Source organism: Miscanthus floridulus, chromosome 9, assembly GCF_019320115.1.
Source record: "Miscanthus floridulus cultivar M001 chromosome 9, ASM1932011v1, whole genome shotgun sequence".
NCBI classification, from domain to species: Eukaryota; Viridiplantae; Streptophyta; class Magnoliopsida; order Poales; family Poaceae; genus Miscanthus; species Miscanthus floridulus.
The window spans coordinates 53,513,202-53,527,170 of NC_089588.1; the positions used below are offsets into that span (position 1 = coordinate 53,513,202).

Sequence of the window (13,969 nt, forward strand, 5' to 3'; positions counted from 1 at the left end):
TGATTTGAATATTGCAAACACATCACTTTTATCCACTAGAAAGAATACCCAAGTATATCTAGTATAATCATCTACTATCACAAAGCCATATTTATTTCCACCGATGCTAGTGTATTGTGTTGGCCCAAACAAGTCCATGTACAATAACCCAAATGCTTTACTAGTGCTCATCATGCTTTTCTTGGGATGGGTGTTTCCAACTTGTTTTCCGGCTTGACAAGAGCTACAAAGCTTATCCTTTTCAAACACAATATCTTTCAAGCCTCTAACCAAGTCATACTTAACCAATCTATTCAATTGTTTCATTCTAACATGACCAAGCCTTCTATGCCATAACCAACCCATGCTAGACTTAGTGAACAAACATGTAGATAGTTTAGCTTCACTAGCATTGAAATCAACCAATTATAGATTCTCATGTCTAAAGCCTTTGAAGATCAAGTTAGAGCCATCTACACTTATGATCTCTATATTATCTACCCCAAATATGCATTTGAATCCAAGATCACACAATTGAGCCACGGAAAGCAAATTGAAGTTCAAGTTCTCAACTAGCAACACATTGGATATGCTCATGTCATTGAATATTGCAATCTTACCAAGCCCTTTGACCTTGCCTTTGCCATTGTCACCAAAAGTGATACTATCATAACCATCATTGCCATTGGTGTTGATTGAGTTGAACATTCTTGCATCACCGGTCATGTGTTGAGTGCACCCACTATCAAAAACCTAATGCCTTCCTTCGGCTTTGTAATTGACCTACAAAAGAAGATCAATTCTTTTTAGGTACCCAAACTTGCTTGGGTCCTTGAAGGTTAGTGACCAAGCTCTTTGGCACCCAAATGGCTTTCTTCTTTGAGCCCATCCATGGTTTACCAATGAACTTAGCCTTTACACCATTTGCACCCTTGGTAAGCATATAGAAAGAATCAAGCTTAATAGAGGATACATTAGCATTTTTGCTCTTGTTCTTGCATTCATGCTCTTTATGACCAACTTGCTTGCAACTAGTGCAAAACTGACTATTGTTCTTCACAAAACTAGTCTTGTGAGGAGCAAAGGTCGCCTTGCCTTTCTTGGGGGTATAGCCCAATCCCTCTTTATTGAGAGAAGCTCTTTGGCTACCCAAGCACATAAGCAAGCGGTCCTCACCACCATATGCCTTAGCCAAGGTGTGAGTGAGCTTATTGACCTCCTTCTTGAGGTTCTCATTCTCAACCATTAGTGAGGCATCACAAGTGAAACCATCACTACTAGACTAGGTGGAGGTAGAAGTACTATAAGAAGGGTTAGCGGGAGCAACAATGATAGGCATAGATAATGATTCATCAATTATATCACAAGTTAAGCCTACATCACAAGTCTCAACATGCTTCTTTTTATTTTGCTCATTAAGCAAAGAGGAATGAGCTTTTTTAAGCTTCTTGTGAGCCTTTCCAAGCTTCCCATGAGCTTCCTCTAGCCTCTCATGAGTTGCTTTGAGCTCATCAAGGGCTTGCTTAAGGGCTTTTACCTCCTTATTCAAGCTATTGCATTCCCTTCTCTTAATGTCAAAGTGTTCTTTAGCATCTTCTAGCATGTCAAATAATTCATCTTTAGTAGGTTCATCATCATCACTATCACTATCATTTTCATTACCATGTTCATCATCACTTCCATCATCACAAATTTGTACCTTAGTGGCCTTAGCCATGAAGCATGATGGAGCGTCAAAGAGAGAAGGCTTCTCATTGATAGCAATGCTTGCAAGTGCCTTCTTCTTGGTGGTCTTGTCATCATCACTTGTGGAAGCATCACTATCCTAAGTGACCACATATGAACCACCCTTCTTCTTCTTGAAGGTCATCTTGTCCTTCTTCTCTTTCTTTTCCTTCTTGTCCTTCTTCTTGTTCTTCTTGTCATCATCTTTGTCGCTATTGTATGGGCATTGAGCAACACGATGATCTTTGCTTCCATAATTGAAGCACCTTCTTGACTCTTCCTTGTTCTTGGATGAAGATTTCTTTCTTCTAGCACAGTAGCCCTTCTTCATCATGAACTTGCCAAATCTCTTAACAAAGAGAGCCATCTTTTCATCGTCCATCTCATCAAATGAACTATCATCTTCACTCGATGTTTCTTGCTTTGCCTTGCCCTTGGATGATGTGGCCTTGAATGCCACGCTCTTCTTCTTCTCATCCTTCTTCTCATCTTTCTTCTTCTTCTTTTCTTCCTTCTCATCATCATCTCTATATGTATCATCGGTCATTATATATCCCAACACTTGGTTTGGTGTCATGGTGTCCAAACCACTCCTCACTAGAATAGTGACCAATGTGCCAAATCTTGTAGGCAATCATCTCAAGAACTTGTGAGAGAAGTCCTTGTCCTTCACCTCTTATCCAAGTGCTTTGAGATCATTGACAAGCACTTGAAGCCTATGAAACATCTCCGGCACACTCTCATCCTCCTTCATCTTGAAGCTTGCAAACTTCTCTTTGAGAATGTATGCCTTTGCACCCTTCACGGCTTGAGTGCCCTCAAATGATTCCTCCAATTTCTTCCATGCCTCATGAGCTCTCTTAATGTTCTTGATTTGCTCAAATGTTCTCTCATCCAAAGCATCATGGATGGCACTAAGAGCAATGTCATTAGCATTTCTTCGGCGGCGGTGGGAGCCTCTTCATCATCAATCTCAATCTTTGCCTCTACCACCTTCCAAACCTTCCTATTGATTGACTTGATATAAGTTGTCATCTTAGCCTTCCAATAGGGATAGTTTGAGCCATTAAATTGGGGTGGCTTCTTGGTTTTGTTGATTTGAGCCATTTTACACCGAAGGTTGTTAAGCCTCAAATCACGGTGACCTCGGCTCCGATACCACTTGAAAGGTCCTAATGGCTAGAGGGGGGGTGAATAGCCTATTAAAAAAATTCTACAACAACACTTAACAAACCGATTAGACAATTATGAGGCGAAGCAAGTGTTGCGCTAGCCTACTAAAAATTGCAAGCCACCTACCACAATTCTAGTTTCCATAGTTTCTATCCACACGATGGCTATGTCACTACACTAAGTTAGTGTGCTCTCAAAGACTAACTAAAGAGCCACACTAACCAAACCAACAAGCTCTTACAACTAGCTACACTAAAGAGCTTGATAACTAGTTTGCGGTAATATAAAGAGAGAGAGAGAGAGTAAGATGGTTATACCGCCGTGTCGAGGAATGAACCAACTAATCACAAGAATCGATATCAATGAAGACCAATCACCTCGGAATCAAATGATGAACACAATGATTTTTACCGAGGTTCACTTGCTTGCCGGCAAGCTAGTCCTCGTTGTGGCAATTCACTCACTTGGAGGTTCACGCGCTAATTAGCATCACACGCCAAACCTTTAATAGGGTGCCGCACAACCAATCACAAGATGAGGATCACACAAGCCACGAGCAATTCACTAGAGTACCTTTTGGCTCTCTATCGGGGAAAGGTCAAGAACCCCTCACAATCACCACGATCGAAGCCAAAGACAATCACCAACCTCCACTCGACGATCCTCGCTGCTCCAAGCCATCTAGGTGGCAACAACCACCAAGAGTAACAAGCGAATCCCACAGCGAAACACGAACACCAAGTGCCTCTAGATGCAAACACTCAAACAATGCACTTGGATTCACTCCCAATCTCACAAAGATGTTGAATCTATGATGGAGTTGAGTGAGAGGGCTTTGGCTAAGCTTACAAGGTTGCTATGTCAATGCAAATGGCCAAGAGAGTGAGCTAGAGGTGGCAATGGAGCTTAAATAGAAGCCCCCATGAAATAGAGCTGTTGTACACCTTTCACTGGGCACTGCTCGAGGTGACCGGATGCTCCGGTCATATCGACCGGACGTAGGACCCCAGTGTCTGGTCGCGCGATGCACGCCACATGTCCCCTGCTTCAAACGCTGATCGCCCCGATCTCAACGGTCATCAGTACATTTAAGTTGTGACCAGACGTGCTGCTCAAAGTGACCGGATGCACCAACACCAGCGTCCGATCGTTTCCAGTAAGGTACCAGAGGCGACCGGATGCGTCCGGTCATGCCCGACCGGACTCACCCAACGTCCGGTCACACTCTGTCTCCTCTATGTGCTGCCACGTCAGCGGGACCGGATGCACCCTGCCAGCATCCAGTCACAAAGTGACCCAGCGTCCGGTCAAAGACCGACACCAGCGTCTTCACTGCTTCCACTGACCGGACGCTCCGGTCCAATTGAGACCAGTGTCCGGTGCACTCTGTGAAACCCTGTCTTTTCTGTATAGGGTGCCGGTGGCACCGTCGGACTATCCGCACTCTACGGGCGGACACTCCATCGGTGAAGTCTCTTACCCTTGCTCAAATGTGCCAACCACCAAGTGTTTCACCTTGTGCACATGTGTTAGCATATTATTCATAAATGTTTTCAAGGGTGTTAGCACTCCACTAGATCCTAAATGCATATGCAATGAGTTAGAGCATCTAGTGGCACTTTGATAACCATATTTCGATACGAGTTTCACCCCTCTTAATAGTACGGCTATCGAACCTAAATGTGATCACACTCTCTAAGTGTCTTGATCACCGAAACAAAATAACTCTACCATTTATACCTTTGCCTTGAGCCTTTTGTTTTTCTTTCTCCTTTTCCAAGTCCATGCACTTGATCATCACCATGGAATTTCCATCATCATGTCATGATCTTCATTTGCTTCACCACTTAGAGTAGTGCTACCTATCTCATAATCACTTTGATAAACTCAGTTAGCACTTAGGGTTTCATCAATTCGCCAAAACCAAACTAGAGCTTTCAATCTCCACGACTTTTGTAATGCAGCTCCTTATTATTTTGATATTTTAGCAAAAAGAGAAGAAGGTGCTCACCAACAGTTTGGTAAAAGAGCTTCTTAAAATAAAAGGTAAGTTTTTTGGAGATGCTCTAATATCATCCATACTAATTTGCCAAACGCCCGAACCTAAAAGGTAATGATGATCAAGCTAATAGGATAGGGGTGTTTTTGGATTAGAGTACCAATTGATCATCTTTGGGTACTAGTAAGTACACCCATATTCTACCCATTTCTAAATCCATATCCTAGTCATTTGATGATGTGGATGTGGGTACAAATATTGAATACCCATCAACTGTATAGTTGGATTTTTACTATCCATATCTGCATGTGTAGATATCAAATGTTCTTTTCCATAACCTCAAATTCGGATTTCGATTAGATCAGAACAGAGAATTATCCATGCCACTTTCACCCCTACTTTTCTACACTTATGGAGTACGTGTCAATGTACTCACCCTTCTTATTTTTCCCCTTTACTACTACACCTAGTTGTTTGGACTAGAAGATGGAATTTTGGTGTCGAGGCTACATTGGCGTGTACCTTGGTCAACTACCTATGGAAGATGGAAGACCTCATATCATTTATAATAAGTATCACAATGTATCACTGATATCATCACCATATGTATGAATAAACTGATCATAATATATATGTAAAATGTATTGGGTTTTGTCGTTAAAACTGGGTGTGGCACTAAATGTTAAAGAATTCAAATCAAATTCAATTGTTTATGGATTAAAGATAATGGACACTTGCCATGGACATACCTCACCATGGGGAGGTACACTCGTGGTGAACCCCCATCATTCGTAATACATGCCGCCTGACTAAGAGCATCTCCAAGAGTCTTTTTATATCCTTCAGTATTGATAGGAATAGAGATTTTGGTGTACCTCCACAGCTCTTAAACTAGATCTCCAAATATAGAGAGCGGTTTTTACTAGAATGACTCTTCAAATGAGGATTAGAGAGTGGGTTTAAGAAAGAGAAGCTCTAAGGTGCTTGTGGACATGGGGAGCAGACTCCATAATGTCTATACCAAAACATTAGACAATATGAAGATCTCACATTGGTGCGCATTTCCACAAGGTCATCCCCAGGGAGTCAACCTTTGTACTCAGGTAGCTAACTGTGCCCGCCACTTTTCGTACACTAGATAAATTATGGACTGAGATGCTCATCTCTTTGAGGTTGTTGACTTTGAGGGGGCGTAGTACGCCATATTCCGATGACCCTACTATGCCAAGTTCAACTACTACAATAGATTTATCATCGCCGGTTCTGCTCGACGATGGTAAAAGTTGGCAGTGAAATGGTGTTCACCACCACCAGTTTGCACAGGCGAAGGTGAATAAAATATTTGAAAAAAAACAATATGTGCCTCGCCTGCACTAGTGTTGTCATCGTCGCCAGCGTGTCGTCAATGTTGTCCTTGCTCTCAAGAGAGGGGCCTGCTGCCACACCAAGAGAAGGAGGGCTGCTCCAAGAGAGGGGATGACAGGGGGTGCTGTCATGCCAAAAGAGATTGGGGCGGGGCCGCTAGCACCCTGTCCATGCCAAATCTGATCGCGAATGAGAGAGGGTGGTGGTGGGCCATTGACATTGTGCCAGGAGAGGGGGGATAGCCCCTAGCCCTATTGTGCCATCCTCACAAGAAGAGATTGGAGAGGGCCTCTGCCGCCACACTGGGAGAGGGATGGTCGGGGCCGCTGTAGCACTTGTCCATACCAGATTCAATAGTGAACGAGAAAGGGAGGTGGCAGGTTGTTGTCATTGCACCAGGAGAGGCGGTGAGCTTACATTGTTGTCGCGTCGTCCTTGCTAGGAGAGGTTGTGGAGCACCACCATTGGCCCAATCCATGCTAGACCTGTCCACAAACGAGAGAGGGGAGGTGGTGGGCGATTGCCGCCACGCTAGGGGCGGGTCAAGACCCTACAACTGCTACACCGTTCTCGCTAGGAAGGGTAGGGCCAGGTGTGGAACAGGCGGGTGAGGGAGAGAAAGGGGTCGCGCCCGGGTGTGGGAGAGAGTGGATGGGTAGGTAGGGTTTCTAGTTACATACTAAGGCCGATTTTCAGTGCTAGTTCATCGCTTGAAGCGTTGTTATAAACCAGCCCAATTTTCACCGCCGGTTCAAGCCACGAATTGGTGGTGATATATCATCACTGCTGGTTTTAATAGAACTAATTGTGAAAATACCATAGGGAAAAACCAATTTACGTACTATTGATTCATGACCATCTCGAACTATACCTACCTAAAGATAAAGAGATGTTGGCCCCTAAGGGGGTCATCATCATGGTTTGTGAGAATCTCCAGTAGGCCTTCGACTGTGATATGGAGAGCTGTAAGCTTGCCATGGTTTGAATGGCTGTTGTCGAGCTAGACGAGCTTCGGTTGGAAATTGCCTCTCATCCAGTGATGGATGAACCCCATCCAAGGAGATAGTGGGGCAACCATGTTCAAGCCGATAGAGGAAACGTAGAATGTGGGTGTTGACCTAGAAGACTCCATTACAGCCCTGGTTGGGACAACGATTGACGAAAAATAGGAAAGCGTGCTCTTTGCTTTACTCCACAAGAATAAGGACACCATCGTGTCGAAGCTCTCTAACGTGCTAGGTGTCCCAAGGAAGGTGATCACGCGGAAGCCCACTATTGTGGGTTGTTTCCCTCAGTTACTCGTGTTAGGCTTCACGCTATGTGAGTATGTCTTATGTTGATGCTTCGAGTAACAATAGGATGGTTCAAATGAGAATAAGAGTGTTGAGGATGGTGATTTATGTCATGATGAAGAATGATGTCCTTCTTCAATGATATAAGACCATATTGTTAATTTGTCACCATGAATCTTCTTACACTACTGCTAAACAAAATAACTAACAAAAACTTACAATATTTGTAATGAACATGATGTTGGGTATTGATATTGATATATTCTTCTTGATTTTGATTATTTTATAAATTCTGCTATTAGGACTTAGTGCCTATAGTGGCACCCATGATCTGCAAATTAAAGTATCAAACATTAATCCGCTACCAGGCCCATACGAGGTTTTTGCAGATAAAGCTAGGATACTAAGCTTTTCGCGCTAAGAAATAGCAAACGCTAATAGCTGGAGATAGCCGCTACATGGGTCATTTTTAGCGGCAGCTAAAATCTTATTGGGCCAAGAAAATCAGGCAGCGGCCCACCTAATACATCCCAACCCAACCCTAGCCTACATTCCATATCCGGTCTCCCACCCGTCCCTTTTTCTTTGATTTTTACAAAAACAGCTAAATAATATCTTAGCTGCAGCTATCTCTGGCTATAGCTGCACTTAACTGTTGAGAAGGACAGCAGCTAAATGGCTTAGCCGGGGATTTAAAACCTTGGGTATTTGTTACCTCGGTGACAAATGGCTGGTCCAGTGGACTGGTGGAAAGTTTATGATATGTTGTCATAAAAAATGGCAAAACCTCTCGTATAGCCAAGGAACAGAGATTTATTCTTGGAATGACAAAACTACTGCAATATTAATAATACAGTGTCACGTTGTTGCCAGGCAGGGACTGGTGGAAATTCTACATTAAAATGAGGTCAATAGAGACAAACTACTGCAATATTAATAATACAGTGTCACATTGTTGCCAGGCAGAGAAAATTTAAAAACAGGATCTTAGTTCTTAAGAAAATCCATGTCATCAACATATCATAGAGCGGGTTTCACTTCATCTTGGACATGGACTTATCCTTGGAAAGACAAGGTCTCATGCATGCTGGGAAGGGGAGACCTGAAATTTTGTATAGCATGTTAATTAGCACAACAGAGATAGCATAAACTCTAAGGTTCTACCGATATTAGGCTATTTAATAAGTTAAAATTGTATTTAAAAATCAATGGCAATCAATTAATTATGGTACACACACTGATAGTTTGTTTGGTCTTTTGGTTTTGTAGAATCTAGCTAGTTCGGACTGTAAAGGAGTGTCATTGCAGGTGAAGAAAATGAAACTAAATCCAGACATTGAGTCACCTTATTTGATGATGTTCAGAGTGTAATAATCCATGAAATTATTTTTTCTTATTACATAACACGACACAATGAAACTGTAATGATGTCTCAATTGTTCACACCTGGTCAAAAATTGGTACACGTTTCCCATTGAGTTTATCAACAATATCCGCTATGGAAGGCCTCTTGTTCCAATCAGCCTCCACACACTTTAGTCCAATTATAATGCATGCTTTTACTTGCTGAAGGCCATTTGGATCCAGTAATGGGTGCTTGTACATTATTTGCTCATCTGTCTTCCAATTTTGATGTATCTACAGAGTTGGATTTATTCCTTAGTGATAATGTATTAGCTGAATGCAGGGAAAGATTCCAAAAACAGAAGTTTCAAAATTCAAGTCATCAAGTAGTAGTGCTATCTTACATTGTCGACAAACTGTCTTGCAGATCTGTCTTCAGAAGCTGAAGAGTTCCTCTCTCTGGTCGTAATCTCAAGAATAATCATGCCCAGACTGTATATGTCAGACATGGTGGAGATTTCACCTCTGTATAGATATTCCGGAGCTATGTACCCACTGCAATAGTTTATCAAAGAATCAAATGGCGTTTACTTGTAGTAAATAGAATGAATATATAATCATATATTTCACAGTTGTTTCTGCTTACTTATGTCCCTTAACATTGACTGTATACATCCGGGTCTGCTCTTCTCCAAAGAGTCTCGAGAGTCCAAAATCGGCAATCTTTGGCACCCAATTATCATCCAACCATGGGCCTGTTCGCTTGGAGGAATTTAGAGGAATCTGGATCAATCTGTGAGAGAGTGAACAGTGATTTTCAGCCTCAAAACAAATATCGGAAACAAGAATCATAATAACTCTTTTGACACTTGTTTTTATCTTTCAAGTATGCATGAATAGTAGAGAGAGGAGATGTGTGTTGGATAGTGCATTGCATACCATAAACATATTTGTCAAGACTAACTTTGGTAGATATTTGTAGCAAAGACAGCTTTCGATGACGTCCACAATCACATATCTTCCATTATGCTGAACGACTTTCTTCTGCGACTCATGGCAGTAGTGAACCAGCTCTACAATATTTTCGTGTTTAAGTGCCCATAAGATTTGTAACCTCAGTTTTCAGCAAGCCTCTTCACAGCAATCATGCGGCCCCCTTCTGGAAGAACACCCTGTTTAACTTTAACCTCTGTCAGTGAAACGGTTTTGTATGTAAGAATCCGATGTGTAAATGTTAGTGTCCACACGCACCTGATAAAACTGTTCCAAAAACAGATTGACCAAGTACTCGGTCAACAGAGAAATCCTTGGTAATTTCCTTCATAAAGGTCACCGGTAGGTTTGTTGGTAATGTACTCGCAAGACTCGGCTGGCTCTGCAGGTTCGCCATTTCTGATGACCTTGAAGGAGGCAAGGAGCTACTAGGAGCCCGTTTGGCCGGGCTCTGAGGGGCTCCGGCTCATCTGACTCATTCCCTGTTCATCTTCTGTAGCAACACTGTTCATCGGAGCCGTTTTTCTCTCCTCCTTTCCTCTCTCACTGACAACGCCGGAGCTGGAGAAACTCGTTTTTTTTCTCCTCCGGCTCTAGCTCCTGCGCGCTACAATTGCGCTACAGTGTGGGAGCCAGAGCCGGCGGGAGCCCGGCCAAACGTGCCCTAGATCTGAACTGCCACAAATCGAGGCTTCTTCTACTGTATCCAAACTGTCAGCCGGACTCTCTCCGGCGTGCTCTCAAACTCACAGTGAATTCAAGAACAGAGGAACACAGGAAGTTTTTTTTGTGCCAAGCACGAAACCGTGTCGACGTTTTTTGTAGTAAGGTGCTCCTACGTATATACATGAGCTTCTAACTGCAACATAGAAAAAGAAGGAGAGGCCGAGCTAGCCTCAGCTCTCCGCCATGCACGCCATGCCCCCCATGGCCCGATCTGTGCGCGCCATCCCACGCACTAGGCCATGCAGCGCAAGCAGCGGCATGCAACGCCACGACGCGTCCCAAACGCCACGCCGTGGCCCCATTACAACGACGCGCTCGGGAGGATATGATCGTCCAGGCCGAGCTCAACGCTATGTCTAACCGAATGCAAAAGGAAATAAAACTGAACTGAACGCAGGATTACATTGACGCTTACATTTCACCCCCTAATCCTGACGTTCCTTGCTGATCTTGACGATGCCAAGCTTCTCACGGAGTTCACAGAACCGGTCTCGTGCCAGCGGCTTCGTCAGAATGTCAGCAATCTGCTCCTCAGTGCGGACGTGTTCAATGTCCAGTTTCCCGTCTCCAACACACTCCCAAATGAAATGAAACCTCATATCTATGTGTTTACTACGTTCATGGAAGACGGGATTCTTACTGAGGGCAATGGCCGATTGACTGTCCATCTTGAGGATAAAGGTTGTGCGCTCCTCGCTTTTCAGCTCGGCAAGCAGCTGCGACAGCCAAACACCTTGGCAGGCCGCCGTCGTCCCTGCACTATACTCAGCTTCGCAAGAGGATAAGGCGACGACCTTCTGCTTCTGTGACTGCCAAGTCACTGGGCAGGAGCCGTAGAAGAACAGGACGCCACTAGTGCTCTTCCTTGTATCAATGTCGCCGCCCATGTCAGCGTTGCTGTAACCCAACAGCTTCAGCTCCTGGCCACCGTGCTTGTAGTGGCAGCCGTAGTCGAGTGTCCCTGCGATGTACTGCAAGATCCGCTTCACTGCGTTGAGGTGCTCGACGGTGGGGTGCTCCATGAAGCGGCTGACGTAGCCGACGGCGAAGGAGATGTCCGGCCTTGTGTGCACCAAGTAGCGAAGGCAGCCGACCAGGCCCCTGTACTTAGTTGCATCCACCGGAGCCGCAGTACTCGCCTTTGACAGCTTGAGGCGATGCTCCATCGGAGTGTGGCACGGGTTGCAGCTTCCCATACCGGCGCGCTCCAGGATCTTGCGCGCATATGCTGATTGCAGCAGCTTGATCCCATCGCGCCCCTGCTGCACCTCAATTCCCAGGTAAAAACAGAGTAAGCCAAGGTCGCTCATTTTGAACCAGGAGGACATCTGCTGCTTGAACTTGGTGATCTCGGTGGCGTCGTTCCCAGTAATGATGAGATCATCTACGTAGACCCCAACCAGCAATCGAGAAGCACCCTTGCCGCGGGCGTACACCGCGTGCTCCGACGTGCTGTGGCTGAAGCCGGGCGCCACCAGCGTTTTGTGGAGTTTGGCGTTCCACGCGCGCGGCGCTTGACGGAGGCCGTAGAGCGCCTTGTCCAAGCGCAGCACCATGTTCTCGTGCCCGACAACGGTGAAGCCGGGAGGTTGCCTGACGTAGACCTCTTCGACTAGCTCCCCGTTCAGGAACGCGGACTTTACGTCCATATGGTGCACCGACCACCCCTCCTGGGCAGCTAGCGCAAGGAGCAGCCGGACAGACTCGATGCGGGCGACAGGCGCGAAGACCTCGTCGAAATCCACCCCGAGCTGCTGGACATAGCCCTTCGCCACAAGGCGGGCCTTGTGTTTGATGACGTCCCCGGCAGCATCCTTCTTCACCTTGTAAACCCACTTCAAGCCTATGGGTCGATGCCCAGGCGGAAGGGGTACCAGGCGCCAGGTCTTGTTGCTCTCGATGGAGTCCATCTCCTCCATCATGGCTCGGCGCCAACACGCGTGCTTCTCAGCCTCTGCAAAAGAGGCAAGCTCCTCCTCCATCTACAAATGAAGCTCTGCAGCCACCTGGCGCGTGGCGAAGCCCGGTGGAGTCACTGCCCCGATGACGTTGTCGATGGTGCGGTACCTCGGCTCGACGGCGTCGGCGTCCAAGTACTCCTCCGCCTGCTTACAGGCGGATAAGGAACATGATGCCTCCATTATTGCTGCAAAGAATTATATATATATATATATATATATATATATATATATATATATATATATATATATATATATATATATATATATATATATATATATATAAAGAAGCAGAGAGCAGGCGGACCAACCGCGTTAACAAAGACAAGTTTGTGGTGGAAATTGTTTGCACCACAAACTTACACGCAACTATTGGAAATATACAAATTTGAAAGATAAAATATCGCAAACATGTCAAATCACTACCGGCGATAAGGGAATTAGAAAGATTTAGAGGGGCCAAAACAGCGTCACAATTCGGCCATGTTAAAGACTGATTTAGGTTTAGGTCCAAAAGCAAAGTTTGTTGTACTCAACTCAAACTACAACTTCTATTAAAAGTCAAACTTCATATTAAAAAAGAAACTATAGTTTTACTCTGGTCAAAACAGCATCATGAAAAAAGAAGTTAACTATTGATCCAACACTTAGAAGCATTTTTAGGCTAGTTCATAAACATAAACCCTAGATCATTTTTTATCTTAAGTATTTCTAGACTGTTTTAAGTGATCAAACAATAAGTCACTGTAAAAAATCTAGAGTTAGCCACATTTCTTAATATCCAAGTCATGGTAAAAATTAAAATTTATCAATTTCCATAGCTCGGCGCCGTAGTAATTGGCGCCAAGCTCATGCCACGTTCGCGCCACGCAAGCAGCCACGTCAACGACACGCAGAAAATGACCCTGGACCTCGGCGCCAAAGCAATTGGCACCGAGATGTGTAAGCTCGGCGTCAATTGTCACGACGCCGAGGTCAGGATCTATTTTTTGAAAGGATACTGCCAGGGACGTATTTGTGAAAATCTTTCAAAAAAGGGCTGTAAAACAAAAAAATTCGGGAGTATCTACTCCCTAGTGGTTAGACAAATTCTGCCAGAAACATAATTAGACGGACGGTCGGGTCGGGTGCCAACTTAATCTCACCAACGATCCATTGAGTCATAACTGTTGAACTAGGTGTTGCAAATTAGCTGTTGAACTTGTGTACTCTGTACATGTTTTCTTTCTTTGGAAGTTTATAAAATTCAGTTGGGCCCTCCCATCTTGTTTGGTCAAAAAAATGTTGTTCACATAACATGAGAAAAACCAAATAAAAATTATGCACAAACAATTTTTTTAACAGGTCATGCATGCAGATTTGTGACACAAGAAAAATACAGTAACACAAATTAAGGAGCTCCTAAAAAGTGACAC

General features: G+C 44.3%; 1 pseudogene; it reads right to left on the bottom strand.

Annotated features, from left to right (window-relative positions):
* Nucleotides 1-8,725: 8,725 nt before the first annotated feature.
* On the bottom strand, nt 8,726-10,267 carry LOC136481935 (cysteine-rich receptor-like protein kinase 44; annotated as a pseudogene).
* Nucleotides 10,268-13,969: the final 3,702 nt, after the last annotated feature.